Here is a 15,105-nt window from a genome sequence, read left to right as displayed (position 1 = left end):
ATGCTTACAGGCTATTTGCACACTTAAGCTAATGACATTTCAGGGCTTGCTAGCTGCAGGCTGGGGAGAATAAACAAAATTTTTTTTAAAAAAAAAAGTTAGAGCTAGTAGCAAAGTTCGGCCAATTCTGACAGATTATCTACATATGAATATAGTTTTAAATGAATTTTAAAAATAATCAATACTTTTGTCATTCAAATAAACTTTATATAGCTTGATGCTGTTCTTACTGCACTCAGGCTGCTAGTAGATTACTTCTGAAGAAAAAAAATATTCCTACACTTAATTTTAGAAGCTTAATTTCTTGTTGCATCCAAGAAACATAGTCCAATGTAGTTATGTTTTAGAAATCCAAAATCTTGGGCAATGTAATTCTCATGTAGATTAAGAGTTTTTCAATTGACTGGCTTTTTAAAAAAATCAGTGTTGTGAAGAAAGAGTAATACACCATATAAACTACAGAAAATCGGCACCAAGTAAAGCAGTGGCACAAATTAGAACACGCTGATGTGGGTGTAAGGTAAATCTTGTCTGTGAAAATGGAAAAAATGTTGACACATTTAATAATTATAATGCAAAGGTCACAGATACTTTCTTTAAGTGGTTGCCCTTATTTTGTAATAAATATCCACCATACTGCTTTGAGTTTTGGCTTAGCTGGGCAGGCTTCTGCTTAGTCTCTCAGATGCTCAGTTCTGGTTTTCTGTCTGGCTAATCCCTAATCTGTATTTATAAGGTAATATTTTGAATAATTTTCTCCTGTATTTTATAGTCTTATCGGTACAATTGGGAAAGAAGGCCTACAACTGGCATCTCTGTGCTGCTACTCCGAGGAGGCTGCAGTAAAGCCACCCAAAATATTAGTGGTTTTTTTGAGCTTAGCTGGAGAATTCTAGGTGCAAGAATAGTGTGTGCTAAAAAAAGTGCAAACAACAACAAAACAAAAAACAAAAGCCCCCAAACAGTCTGGAGAACAAGGAAGACACTTCCACACTTGGCAAGATTTTCAGTGGTTCAGGTGGAATAATGATCAAAAAGTAACCTTTACAAGCTACAACATCACAAGGTTTACATGCATGACAAGATAGAAAGGGGAAAGTCTAAAGTAATCATTTTCATGTTAACGTTTGCCATGTTAAAAACTTGCCTTTACCTGTAGTAGGAAGCCAGGTTTGAGTTGCAAGTTACTTTTGAACGTTGTTGCAAACTACTTCTGACTGTTAAAATATGTAATATGTTATTGGAAACAGTAAAAGCTCATAGGCTAGTCAAGAAAGGACACCTCTACGTAAATTTTTCTGTTATCTTATACTTGAACAATAATATATAAATATCAAGTGTGTTCATGTAAGACTATTACTTGTATTCCTCATCTTTCTTGAACTATATTTTTATATCTTACTGAAAAAATTATTCTAGATCCCCGTGTCCGGTGCTTCTAGTAATTGCTAAAGAGATACTCTTATGTACTGGAAATTTCTAAGTATTTTCTACAGTTAATAACTAGATATCACACCTTAAGGATACAGTGCCACTGAGAAAGAAATTTACTGTAATAAAAACAAATTTGTTGTCTTTAAACTTATTTGGAAACACTTTAGAACTTGCTTGGAGAAACAGCAAGTAAACTGAAAAAAAACAGTGAGGATATATATTTAATTTCATATACTGGTAATATGGTGTTGACTTTCATGTAAACATGCTTTAAAGAAAGTGAGAGCCTGGGATAGTGCTCAGAAGTTAACTGAAATGCTTATTTAAAAAATATAAAAAATATAAAAGCATATAAAGAACAAAAGAAGAATTTTAAAGCATTCTTGAGAAAATGTAAACACTGTAATTGAACTTTTCATTCACTTAAAAATCTCTTTGTGAACATGGTGGATCATAGTTTTTACGTCCCTAAGTGTCCAAAACCCAGCATTTAAAAATCGTAGTCATTTCAATTAACAGAGAGGTTTTCTTATCTGAATACCAATTTTGGTATCCTCAACACCAAAATCAATCTTTATGTGACAGAAAAGAAAGACTGTCTTTTGTTTCTCCTGTTAATGCTAAAGGCTGTACCGTAGCCTTTTTTGCTACAGGTAGGTCCTTGTATATTTTTTTTAACACCCTGCCCAATTTCAAACAAATTTGACAGAGGAATAACAGACTCAGAACTCCTGAAGTTCCCATGTGTTTCAAGAAAATAGATCTCTGAGGTGTTGAAGAAAGGGTTGCTTTTCGTACTCTGTTGGCTGCGGGTGGTTAAGAATTCAAAGAGGGGAGAGAAGTTGTGAATACTCTATTTTTTGGGAAAAGCTTCAAATGGAGCCCATACTTTTTAGATGCTATAGAATCCAATCTCAAGGCATACAGCTAATGCACCCAGAGCTTTGGGTTATCATTTTTTGACACAGCAGCTATTCAGTCCTGAATCTGGCTTTCCTTGAAAATCCAAGAGGTTATTAAATGCATAAATCAAGATTTTTCAGAGAAGAATAACTTAAATTAAATTCTCTGTATAGGGAATTAAATAAAAATGGTCCATTTAAAAAACTCTGAACTTTCACTAAATGTATTTATAGTAATTATGATTGTCTGTTTGATTTTACAGACAGAAGGTGGAAATCAGTATCCGCTAGATTAGAATTAATTCTTTCTTCTGGCTCCTAAGATAGATTGAAAACATTCTATTGACTTAGGAGACCAAATTTGCTTTTTTATGATTTAGGTGTTTCTCACCAGAACCCAGTGTATCAAAAAGACAGAACAGAGTCTGGTTTGTGCATGTATATTACAAGGTTCCTTTACATTTCTCTAGAAATCTGAGCATTTGAAAATCCAAATTCACAGTTTTTACATGCCTTAAAGCTGATGTAGATTAGTTCTTTAGACCTTCATCAGTATTCATTGAAATTTGTATTTGCGGAGGGGAAAAAAAAAAATCCCTTGGGAAACCATGTTTGTTTTCTGCTAAGCTGAATGTTTCCCACTTTCCAAATCATCACATACGCATTCCTCTTCTGCATTAAGCTCGTTTCTCCAGTATCCTTTTAAATGTCCTGGTAAACATTACTCTGCCTGCAAGAATCACTGGAAGACCTGTAATGCCTAAATGATCTTCCCCACCTTATTCGCTTACTGTTCACTTTCTCCTCACCTGCTGTCTGCATCTTTCATGTAAGCCCATGGGGCTGCGTGGCTTTCCATGGAAGGTACTTCTACAGTCACCATATGCAATACTATATCTGTCATGGTTTATATTGTCTTCACTTGGGAAAAGAAAGATGCTCATGCAAACATTATGCAGTCTTTTTAATGGTTAGTACAGTGGTGGAAAATAGGAAAAGGTCATGAGAGGTGCTTATTAAGGTGCAGCTGGAAAAACTAGCAGTAATGGCATGAGAGTTTCAGATTAGTGCAATACTATATTTAGCATACCATTTAATGTATTTTGTAGGTAGAAAATAGTTCTATTTCTCTTGTTTAAAACTCAGATTGGAAAATTAGTGTTGTGAAAATACTGTGTATTTGCAGTTTAATTCTGACCTTTTTAAATACCCCTTAACTCAAGCAGAATGACAAGTCAAGGCTCCATCACCTTGCCTTTTTTGTTATTTAAGATGTTATTGTCTTGTCCTCTTCCTTCCCTCCCATGCCTCACACACAGAGGTTACAATTCTTCATTCAAAGCTTATTTGATGTTTATCATGTATAGTAATTGCTGTAAAAATGCCACTTGTGGTCGTGGGTAGCATTCATGAAGTATATGGCCTAATTTTTTAAATGGATGTTTTACCTAGTAAGTATACCTGCATAAATAGAAAATGTATCATATATTATTCTTGTTTACATGTAACCTGATGTTCTCAAATCCTTTATCCTTGTTTGATATTTTGTAAAAGAAAAAGAGAATGGAAAATGCTCTGCCTAGGCATAGTAAAAATATGAAGCTGGAGATAATAATAAAGAAAAGCAAATACAAAATGTTTAGTGATTATCTAGCCTTTCCTGATGGGCTCAGTAAAAGATAACTTTTCTATAGGGACTAATTCATCATTATATCTTATTATACTAGTTTCCCCCTTTTTTTTATCAGTGGATTCCAGAGAAGATTTTTAAAAACTTATCTCCTTGGGAACCATGCAAATTGACTTGCGGCATAAAATTGTGTAGGTGATTATACGAGACATACACAAATTGAAATTAAAGTCTCGTAGTTCTTTGTGCAAAGTTATGGAAGTAAGACTGCACAGAAAATATTGCAAAACACTGTACTGTTTCCCTCTTTAGTTCCCCTCTACTACATTTTCTACTTCTTAACGTGTAAACACATATATACGTGCAGATGCACACACACATGCATACAGAGGAATAATCTTTGCAGGAAAAAGAATACTTTGTGAGGAACTTCTTTTGAAATAGATTATAGTCTTTAAGTTTTCTGTGAAAATGAGGTGATTCTGATCTGCATTGTCTCTTTAGAGTTTCAAGTTTTCTATTTACATAGTGAGGTGGTGGTGATGAAGAGAATTTGGCAGTAGCGTGAAGAACCAGCCATTTTGTTGTGTAGGTCAAACCTTGACATCTGGGCTGTGCTCTGTTTTAGTTCCTTTTAGACTTACCTTCCAGTTTTCTGTTTCATTCTCAGACTTTTTTTTTCATAGAGTTGCTTATGGGAAGAGCAGGCCATTAAGACTGTGTTGTGCATAAACAAATTAACAGAATTAGTGCAGACTAAGCAAACATCTTGGTAGTTTTTCTCTCTGTTGCCCTTCTATTTGGAAAGAGGTCTGTATTAACATCTCAAAGCAACTTTCTCACAGTCTTTCCTGTCACTCCTTGATATTATTCTTTATCGTGATGCCTGTGCAGTTCTGACAACAGTTAGCCTGATGGTTTGCTGAGACTGCTGCCTGTCATACTGACGAATGTTGTCTCCCTTTTTCCTGTGTTCTGCCCATTTGTTTCCATCTCTCTGTTGTCTTAGAGATGGTGAACTAATGTCATTTTGTTCTGTGTCTGAACGATGCCAAGCAAAATAGGGTCCATCTACCAGGAGGTGATCAGTCATATGAATCATATTGTGTCCTCATATAACACAAGCTAGAAAACAGAGGATTCAACGTTTAAAATTCACATGCTGAAATTTCCTGTCAAAGAAGAAAAATTTAGGGAGGTAGAAAAATCCTTATTAATTATTTAAACCCTCTTCTTACCTCCCTAGGGCATTAGAAAAGATCCTTTTTTATTAAACTACATTTTTACAATAGCAGTAAAACTTTTTAATTGTGCCATCATGTGCTGATTTCTTGCATGAGTAGCCACGGTGAATTGGAGATTTGCATTAGCAACATCAGCTGTTGCTTAATTTTCATCTGAAAATTATACCTGTTTTTAAAGGAAGATGGCATACAAGGTAGCTACTGCAGAGCCCAACCTCGTGCTGTAGTCATTTTGATCAGTTTAGCTCCAGCGCAGCAGGTTTTGAAGCTTTTTGGAGCTTGTCTTCCATGGATTGCTGGGGCAGTATGACACTCCCTGCCTTCCTACTTCTGTGATTCAGAAGCCACCTGTTTTGATTTTCTTTTGTTTTAGTTTGGTGGTTTTTTTTTTTTCTGTTCACTTTGTTTTGTATCTTACTTATTCTCTTTTCCATTGCATGCTTCAGATGCAAGTCCATGACTTTTAAAAGGAAATTTGGGGGTTTTTTTTAAAGTATGGATTTCAAATCTGTATCTCTGACAGCTAAGATTTAGTTCCAGAATGGAATTTATTTTCCTTGCCAAACTGCTCTGGAACCCTGAGGCATGTGTATTTCCCTGGGACTAACTATCCCAGCATGTGATCTTTCATGTTAGCACTTTCAAAACATTTCGATAATTTGGCTGAGAGAAAAGAGCACCTTTCTAAAAATATCTTTAGAAAGGAAGGCCGTTGTTTTCAAATCTTGGACATCCATTAAAACCAACATATGTCTTTGTAATTCTGTAAGAAAATAATTTATAATAATGAACCTTTCAAAGACTTATTATGCAAGGAATTTACTTTCTTATTAGAACTGCAGAGATCCCTTTTCTGTTATTGTTCTTCGAAAGCCAAAGTTTTAATTATTTCTTCAACTTTTATATAACACTGAGGTCAAAGATGAAGAAAGTGAGTCTCACCTGTGTATAAAAATACTCAGTCCCCTACTGTCTAAGCCTGACTTTTTTTTACAGGCTGTAAGGTGGATTGAAAACTGGCTGAATGGCCAAGTGCAGAGGGTGGTGATCAGTGGCACAAAGTCCAGTTGGAGGCCACTAACTAACAGTGTATCCAAGAGGTCAATGCTGAATCCAGTCCTGCTTAATCTTTTCATTAATGGTCTGGACAATGGGCCAGAGTGCCCTCAGCAAGCTTGCAGATGATAGCAGACTGGGAGGAGTGGGTGACCCACCAGAGGGTCATGCTGCCATCCAGAGGGATCTCAACAGGCTGGAGAAATGAGCCAATGGGAACTTCGTGAAGTTCAACAAGGAGAATTGCAAGGTCCGGCACCTGGGGAGGAACAACCCCAGGCACCAGTATATGCTGGGGACTGTCCGGCTGGAAAGCAGCTGGTCAGAAAAGGACCTGGGAGCCCTTGTGGCAAAGGTGGTGAATGGTATCTGGGACTGCATTAGGAGGAGTGTCTCCAGCAGGCCAAGGGAGGTGATCCTTCCCCTCTACTCAGCACTGGTGAAGCCACCCCTGGAGTGCTGGGTTTAGTTCTGGGCTCCCCAGTGCGAGAGAGACATACTAGAGAGAGTCCAGCAAAGGGCCATGAAGATGGTGGACTGAAGAATCTCTCTTATAAGGAAAGGCTGAGAGCTGAGACTGTTCAGCCTGGAGAAAAGAAGGCATGGGTGGATCTCATCAATCAATGTGCACAAATATCTAAGGGAGGGTGCAAAGATGACAGAGCCAGGCTCTTTTCAGCGGTGCCCGGTGACAGGACCAGAGGCAATGGGCACAAACTGAAGCACGGGAGGTTTCATCTGAACATCAGGAAATGCTTTTTCACTGTGAGGGTGACCGAGCACTGGCACAAGTTAAGCAGAGAGCTTGTGGATTTTCCATCCTTGGAGATATTCAAAAGCCACCTGGACAAATTCTTAGGCAACTGGCTCTGTGTAGCTTTGCTTGAGCAGGAGTGTTAGGCCAGATGACCTCCAGAGGTCCTTTCCAACCTCAAGTATTCTGTGATTTAATTATATACAGAAATGCACAAAACCAGGTATGTAAACGTGTATAAATTATATATATATATAATAATACTTTTAGATGTATGTGCTATCATTTTTAATGTCTGGTGAGTAAGTGTAGACAGTGTAGTTGCAGGATTGGATTTTTGTGTGTGCTGAAATATTCAAATACTCGATTCTGCCTCTTGAAATATTCAAATTCTGCCTTTTTTCAAAAGTAGGAGAAATATGAGTGGAAGCTTGGGTTGATCCTTATCTCTTTGTGTATGTGCAAGGAAATTCCTGTTTCTCATACTTCATTTCCCCTCTCCCCATCTTAATAACCTTTGAATATGTTTGAAGGAGCTAACGCAAGAGACCATTAAATATAGAATTCATCAGTCACTCAGTGCATCTTCCTGAAACAAGGGAGACACAAGAGCAACTCTCCCTGGGTCACTCTGGACAGATCAGTCTGTACACTTGGAGCAAGTTTTTTTTTTGTAGTGTTTTAAACTTTTAGTTTTATCTGATACATCCTGTCAAGTATTTTATCATGAAATTAATGTTTTTAATAAATTTGCTATATCTGTCTTTACAACGTAGGAAAATCAAGTAATTTCCTTTCATAAATGCTTGAATTAATGCCTTTTTCCCCGTGACTGAAAATTCGTTTTGCTAGCCTTGATGAAAAATGTAAGGGTGTGTTTATACTGCAAATAAATGAAGTTCTTACCCTCCTGCCAAAGAACAAGTGACAAATAACCCTAAAGCCTCAAAGTGAAGCGGGTACAATTAACAGCACGTACGGTGGGATGGGAAGAATATGCTTTGTCTGGCCTATTGCCCCAGCTGCACCTCTGTCCTCGTGGAAGCACGTGTAGCTGATGTCAGACATGCAGACCGGCGTCAAGGTCCTTTCCCCAGAGGGCCTGGTGCCATCCCAGGCACAGCTGGATGACATGTGTGCGAGGCAGCCTGGGCTTGAGCTGCTCTCAGAACCGGGGATGCCTGCAGCCTAAGCTGCAAGCGCCAGCACGGGAAACTCAAAAGCTGAGTCAGGGAGTGAAGAGTGCCAGGCTGCAGTGGGCAGCACAGATTTAATTTAGATCTAATGCACAGTAAAGACAGAGTAGGCGTATATATCTGTGTGTGTGCTCATACGGCTCTGACTATCCTGCTCGCTGAGACCTCACACACGCACTTATCTCGCCAACAGTCCTGCGAGGCAGTATTATCCTCATGTGAAATAATTCCTGCAAGATTACTTAAGTGGAAGATCCAGAAATTAAATTCATGTCTTCGAGTCACAGTTCAGTGCTTTAACCTTCAATTTCAGAGTATCACTGTTTCCTATAGAAATTAAGTTCTTAATTTCTTTCTGCATTAAGGCCCACATTGTAACGGAGAGTTTATTTCATGGACTTCACTCTGTTCATTATCGTACATTCTCTGTAACAGCTTTAATGCAGTTTATGGGGAAGAAGTACTCGCAGGAGAATGTCAAATGTAGTTTAGCTCCCTGTAATGCAGTTTAATAAGGAATAAAAGTGAGCTCTCCGTGAATAATCAGCGCGAACTGTGTGGATCACACTTTGATAAGCTCTGTGAGGGCTTGCTGCAGTGATGATATGAATGCACAGCTCCTGGCTACGACCCTTTCAACCTCATTTGTAGCTTTTTTACCTAACTCAGTAATGATAAGAGAAGTAAACGGTTCCCTTAGCTCCACATTTGCCTCTTCCCCCTTGCTCACTTTTTCCCTGGTGTTCCTTCCTGTTCCTCTCTATAAGCTTTTGGCTATCATAGTCTTAAGCAGTCTTTTTATTTCTCATTAGCTTTGTCTGCAACGTTGGCCACAAGTGCTTACTCTTGTGGGAAGGCATTGGCCATCACTTTAACGGGCAGCTTGAAACTGTAGCAGTAATGATTTTGAAGTCATATTGTGTTCTTTTATGGTGCACACATGAGATGAGGTGTGTATCTGTAATTTTGTTAGTGCACAAGCATCTTTATCAGAAAACCAGTAAATTTTCAGGGAAGGTCAACAGAGCGAAAGCATATAGTTTTGCTTTGGTTTTTGTGTTGTGGTTTGTTTTTTTTCTAGTTACCTTTGGAGTTTTTGAAGCAGACTTTGCAGAAAACCCCGTAAGTACTTGTTTACAAAAACATGATTGTAAAAAAATATTGTCTTAACTTTACTAAGGCTCTTGCATATTCTCCATAGACTGAGAGGTATGATGCCTGGTAACTGTCAGCTCTACTGAATTTGGATAGTTTTCTTTCCATTCCCAATAGACTGTGGACAAGAAATGGGTTTAATAGATTGGGTTAGTAATTTTCTGATAATTGTTTAACTGAAAACAATCATCCTGTGGTGATCCAAATATTCTGGATGCCGTGTACACTAATCGCTAAATATTTAATTGAAGTGTGCTTATTTTGAACAAATGTAATTTATAAAAAGTAAAAGAAATTGTTTTGACACTTGTTGTGTGGGATGAAGTGCTAACTTTTAAAGAAAGTTATTTTGAAAAGAAATGTATTTATAAATGTATTTTATAAAGTGTGAACAAGATGTTGAGATTTTATTGAAATGAAACATATCAGTGAACTTAAAGATATTAAATTGTATGAGGGAATTAACATTGTGGATTTTTTTTTAAATGTGCTCAATCTATTTTTAGAATAGAAAAATGCTGAACTCCAGGATTTCCAAAAGGTGAATAATATCTGTCTTGATGCTTCGTTGACTTTGATACAATTCTAAATAGTTATCTGCAAAGCGATCATCAATTAATGTACAATACTGAAATTTTCTTGTAAATTGAAAATCCGTTTACATTTTTATTATATTTTTAGCATCCATTCAGAACTGCTCTTTGTCAAGAAGTGTGGAAGGCATGTGTTTATCTAAGAACATTGTTTTGATTCCATATGAAAGTTTCTAAGTTTTAATTTCAATTAATTTATCCAGGTAAAGAAATACATATATTTTGAAAAATTTATTTATTTTTTTTAAAGTAAAGATTTTAGTCAGTCACATGAAGACTTCATAAATATTGGAGTTGGCAACATATATACAATTAGCCTATAGATAAACAGTTTGTTTTCGGGGAAAGTAAAGAGCATTGCTGAGTGGTGTTTCTAAGAACCAGAGTGTTCAATGCATAATGTATTGTGATAGAGAAAATGGAAGCGGAACATAGTAAAAATATAATGCCAAATTAAAATTTATATATTCTAAATAGATGGAAGTGACTTACATGAATACAAGAATAATGCATAATGTACAAAAATCAGTTGCTACTCTGAAATAGTGTGTGAGGTTGCACATGCGGTGTTTTAATGAGGAATTCTATTTGCCAAAACATTTAATGCATTGCAATTAATACGGTAAAGCACTTTTCACCCTCTTTGATGGATATGATCTTGTAGAAATTGTAAATTGATCTAGTAATGCTGCTGATCTTTCCTTATTCCTAGGCTGACCTATGAAAGGATGCTGTGCATCTGTTAGAAGCCTACTGTATTAACAATTCTGTTTTTATTGGCCAAGGTAATAGGAACTGAAATCACCTACCATTCATTTGTAGGCCAGTTTCATAACCTGAACGTAAAATCGCTAGAGATTTTGGGTATTTATGGTTGTGATGATTTAGAGATACAACACCAACACATAGGTACATAAAGATGGCAGTTTCTATTTGCATAACTCTATCTCCTAATCCCTTTGGCTTGGAAAATCTCATATTGGTGTTTTATCTTGTGGGATGTTAATATCTGAAGTTCAAAAAAAATATCTTCAGTTCTTTCTTCACTATCTAAATATTTTTAAAGGAAGTTTTCAATTATTAAAATGAATGTAGTACTTGAACTGTAGTAGCTGTAGTGTCTCTGAAGAAAAAGAAGACAAATACAAGAAAAGTAAAGAAGAAAATAGGTGTATTTACTCTTGTGTTTGAGGAAGTAAATATACAGCAGGCAAAAAAAAAAAAAAAAGCATTGTTGGATTGTGGGCAAACTTGCTGCATTGTTGAATGAAAGTTCATAAGTACAGAAGAACAATAAGGACAAATATCTCTGAAAAGTGAACTGATGGAGTCACTCCAAGACTGATCCAAAGTGTTCCCTCAGGACATTCACATCCTTTGTACTTCAGTATGGTTAAGATGAAGCTTAACTTTTAATACCCATTATAGAGTTTTTTTCACCTACTATCTTTTGTATGTCATGGAATAACTTTTAAACTCTCACAAAATGGTTGGGATATTCTAATATAATATAATTCTAGATTTGTTCCCAGGACAGTGGGAAAGAAAAAGCATAAAAAATGGTCGTAGCCAATTCTGCACACTCCACATGAAAACCAGACAGGACACAGGATGAAGTTCTGCGCTTAAAGTAATGGGGGATTGCCTTTTCTTTACACTTGCCAGGTATGTCTGCCTAAAAGATAAGGTAAAACAGCGCTCCCTTGTCATTGCACACTACGAGGTGGTCTGAACTGCCCAGAAAAAGCATCTCCAAGTTTACATCTTCAGCATCTTGAGCTCCGCATTCTTGGACAAGTGCCAGTTCTCTTGCACTTTAAAATACGCTGTATTACACAGCTGTACTCTCAAGACAGAATTATAGTCAAATGAAATTTAAAGTACCCTATTTTGGAAACATCTGGTGTGATAGCTAAATGCTGACCTTTTGATTTCCTTATAAATCAGATTATGAGAATTACTCCACACTTTCACTGCTGTCCAATTTGCAGGTGTGCCTGTGTATTTTCACATTGCATCTTTTTCATATATAAAAGTGTACATATTGACTGTGCTCCCAAAACATACATACTGTTTCATTATTTTTTTTTTTTGCCACTCCTGATGATGATTTTCTTTTTATTCCATTTTAATTTCAGTATTTTCTTCATGGTAAATTCTGAAAATACAATATTGACACTTTGAGCTGTGCAACTGTTGATAAGATTAATAGAAAAAGTAAGAGCTGAACTCAGTTTGAAAGGTGAAGTTTTAAAAACGTTGAAAAACATGTTCAAACCCTATGGGAGAAGAGTAAATTCCTCTGGGTTTATGACTTGAAATGCTGAAACAGACTTTTGAAAGTTCGTTTCACCTGTTGACCTGTTCTAAAAACAACTCCTTCCTTGTTCCTCTACTTCTGATTTCCATTCTTAATCTTTCAGAACTATCTCCCTGAAGAATTTCCAGCATTGTATTATAAAATGTCCAAATACAATTGGTCAGAAAATCAGGTGATAGAAAATCCTTTATATCTGGTGTGCATTACCAAAGTTTGACTTTAAAAAAAAAAAAAAATTTGGTAATTTCACTTCTGTAACTGTTGCCAATTTTTATAGCAGCACTTTAGGCCAAGAATTTACATATTTACATATGGTTAGCAGAGCTGGCAATAACATACTACTGCTAGGAATTCAGTGATATATTTTAAAACTTGGTTTTGAAGGAGATGCCATAAATGTAAGAGGCTGTGACATGTAATGGGTGCTTTTGTTTTGTTTCTCCCAGCTGCGAGAATGATATGTCCTTATATTGAAACAAGTACGAGCAGGTGAAAGGCATGACAGTGATGAGGTGTTGCTGTGGGTTTATTTACCAAATAGACTTTAATTGCTGCTGTTATAATTAATTGGGACTGGCATAAAACTTGAAAATTTCTTGAAGATCATAATCTGATTACATTGGTTTGTGTTTCTTATCTACAATAGGTTCTGTGCAGACCAGCTAAGGAGTAAGGGATCCCTAACTAGGGATGTGGGAACTACGAAATGGAACAGATGTATGGCAGCAATAATCTTACTTGAATATTTTCAATTATTTGGAAATTTTCAGGGACTGTGCTCAGCTTAAGTGATACAGGAAGTTTGTCCCTGAAGTGCTCAAATTCTAATTCAGATCCAGCTTTCAGCAGCTACTATGCAGGTGTATAAACAAGCATCCATATTTCAGAAGAGACCAATTCTCTTGTAGAGACTTGGACAAAATTACTAGATTTCCTTGGGGATGCTTAGCATATTCTGAAAATCTCATCCCAATTGTGGATGCGGCTAAAATTTGAAAATTTGTGAAGTTTTAGTTCAGTCTTAAACTACATCATTAAGATTTTTCAATCATCAACATAGGACAGAGAGTCTACTGAGGTAAGCAACCAACAAACTGCTTTTGTCAAACCAGACAAAAGAACATTTTGATTTTCATTTTACACTAATTGATACTAAATGCTAGAATAATGCTTGCCAGATTTTCCTGTATCTTTTTTTTTCTTGCTTCAAAACAATTAGACTTATAACTTGAACTTGTAATCAAAACAAAATTGATGGAGAATTCAGTTTCCAGTCCCTGGGACACAGACATTTGCATTTGAAAATAAAAATGTCAACCAGGTGAATGTCTGTCTAAGGCTATGATCATCCTTGTTTCCTTGTGATTGTTCATAGTCGTGAAAGTTAATGGACTGCAACGCTGGAAACTGAAGTTTCTACATTTATCAGGGCTATTTCCAGAATGAGATTCTGTACTGTTGATGTTTTTGTTTGTTTGTTTTGGTGGATTTTTTTGTTTTTCCTTAAAAATAAAACTGTCTGTATTCGAAATGGTGTGTTTTAGGCAGAGGCTGTCCAAAACAAAACAAGTTTTCTTTATTAAAATTTATAGCTTATGTTGTCTGTGTGGCTGCAGACAGGTTTTTTTAGCTTGCTTTATTTTTATAATTTGATTTAAAAATTACTTCAGAAACAGAGGGTATTTTAAATCTTTTCCTTTATTTTTTTTTTTATTGAAAAGAGCAAGCTTGTGTTTTGCTGTGAAGGAAAATGTCTTGGGTGTGTTCCTAGCTGATATTCAAAAACATCTTCCTCTTAAAATAGTCTTTGAAGTGGCAGAGGTTTGAGAACAACAAAATAAAGAAAAAATAAACCCACCACCTTATTATCTACAAGTTATTCTACATCCTAAAAGTAGTAGCTGAGGAAGAGAGACAGCCCTCCATGCAAATATTGGTCAAAAGTCTTTTCAGTGTTACTGTGACCAACAGACCTCCTCACCGGGCTGCAGATGGAGCCTGCGCCCAGGGTGCCTCTCCTCCCCTGGAAAGGCATAGATTTGAAAAGCCGATTTCTTTGCAATGCGCAGCTCAAAGGGATTTTTTTCCACTGAATGCTAATATCAGTTGGAAAGTTACACCCCTGTGCACCTAAAATGATTTTCTGAAACAGAGACATATAAGCTCTGATTTTGTGGGGTTTTGTTGCCTTTTTTTTCCCCTGCTGGCCAAGAATCCTGCCAGTGCTGCCTCAGTTATTCCAGAATGGACTTGCAAAGGAGATAGGAGGGGGTATCGCTTTACTTATTTGACTTTTCCCAAGCTTTCCCTCCCCTTTTCATGCAAGTTTAATTAACTAATTAACTGACTGCTTCCTTTTGATTGTTCCGTGCTGCTGCAGTGCATGCACCGAGCGCGGGTGGCAGCAAGGGACCGTGCCAGTGTGGGAGGGAGCCATCGGAGCAGCGGCAGATAGGTGTCGGTGGTAACACTCCAGCACAGAGGTGGCCATGGAAAGTGACCTGGAAGAAAACAAAGCAAAAATCTCCACAAACCCCAAATACTGGTTTATTAAATGTAGATCTGGTTACCTGGGTAAGAATATTTTAGTTTCTTCAGCAACTGAAAGCTGAGTATTTTCTAACACCAACTCCTGCTTAGTAATGGATCTTTTGCTACCAGTTGAACTTTTCTGCTTTGTTCTTGGTGTTTGGATAACATGGGTTAGGGTTGGAATGTTGCTTTGGTTGTTTTTGTGCTCATTGTGTCATTGCTAGAGCTTAAGATCATTGAATCGCTATTAAATGGTGCCTTATTGTTGTTATGCTCTTGTATGCTTTGT

The 15,105-nt window shown here is 36.7% G+C and overlaps 1 protein-coding gene across 1 annotated transcript in view; it reads left to right on the top strand.

Moving 5' to 3' along the window:
• SPAG16 (sperm associated antigen 16) overlaps positions 1–15,105 on the top strand; it is a 326,638-nt gene that overhangs the window by 67,498 nt on the left and 244,035 nt on the right. The window lies entirely within an intron of this gene.

Source organism: Charadrius vociferus, unplaced genomic scaffold (assembly GCF_000708025.1).
Source record: "Charadrius vociferus isolate BGI_N301 unplaced genomic scaffold, ASM70802v2 scaffold136, whole genome shotgun sequence".
Taxonomy (NCBI): Eukaryota; Metazoa; Chordata; class Aves; order Charadriiformes; family Charadriidae; genus Charadrius; species Charadrius vociferus.
The sequence above is the reverse complement of the archived record's forward strand: the minus strand, read 5'-3'. Positions and strand labels throughout refer to the sequence as shown.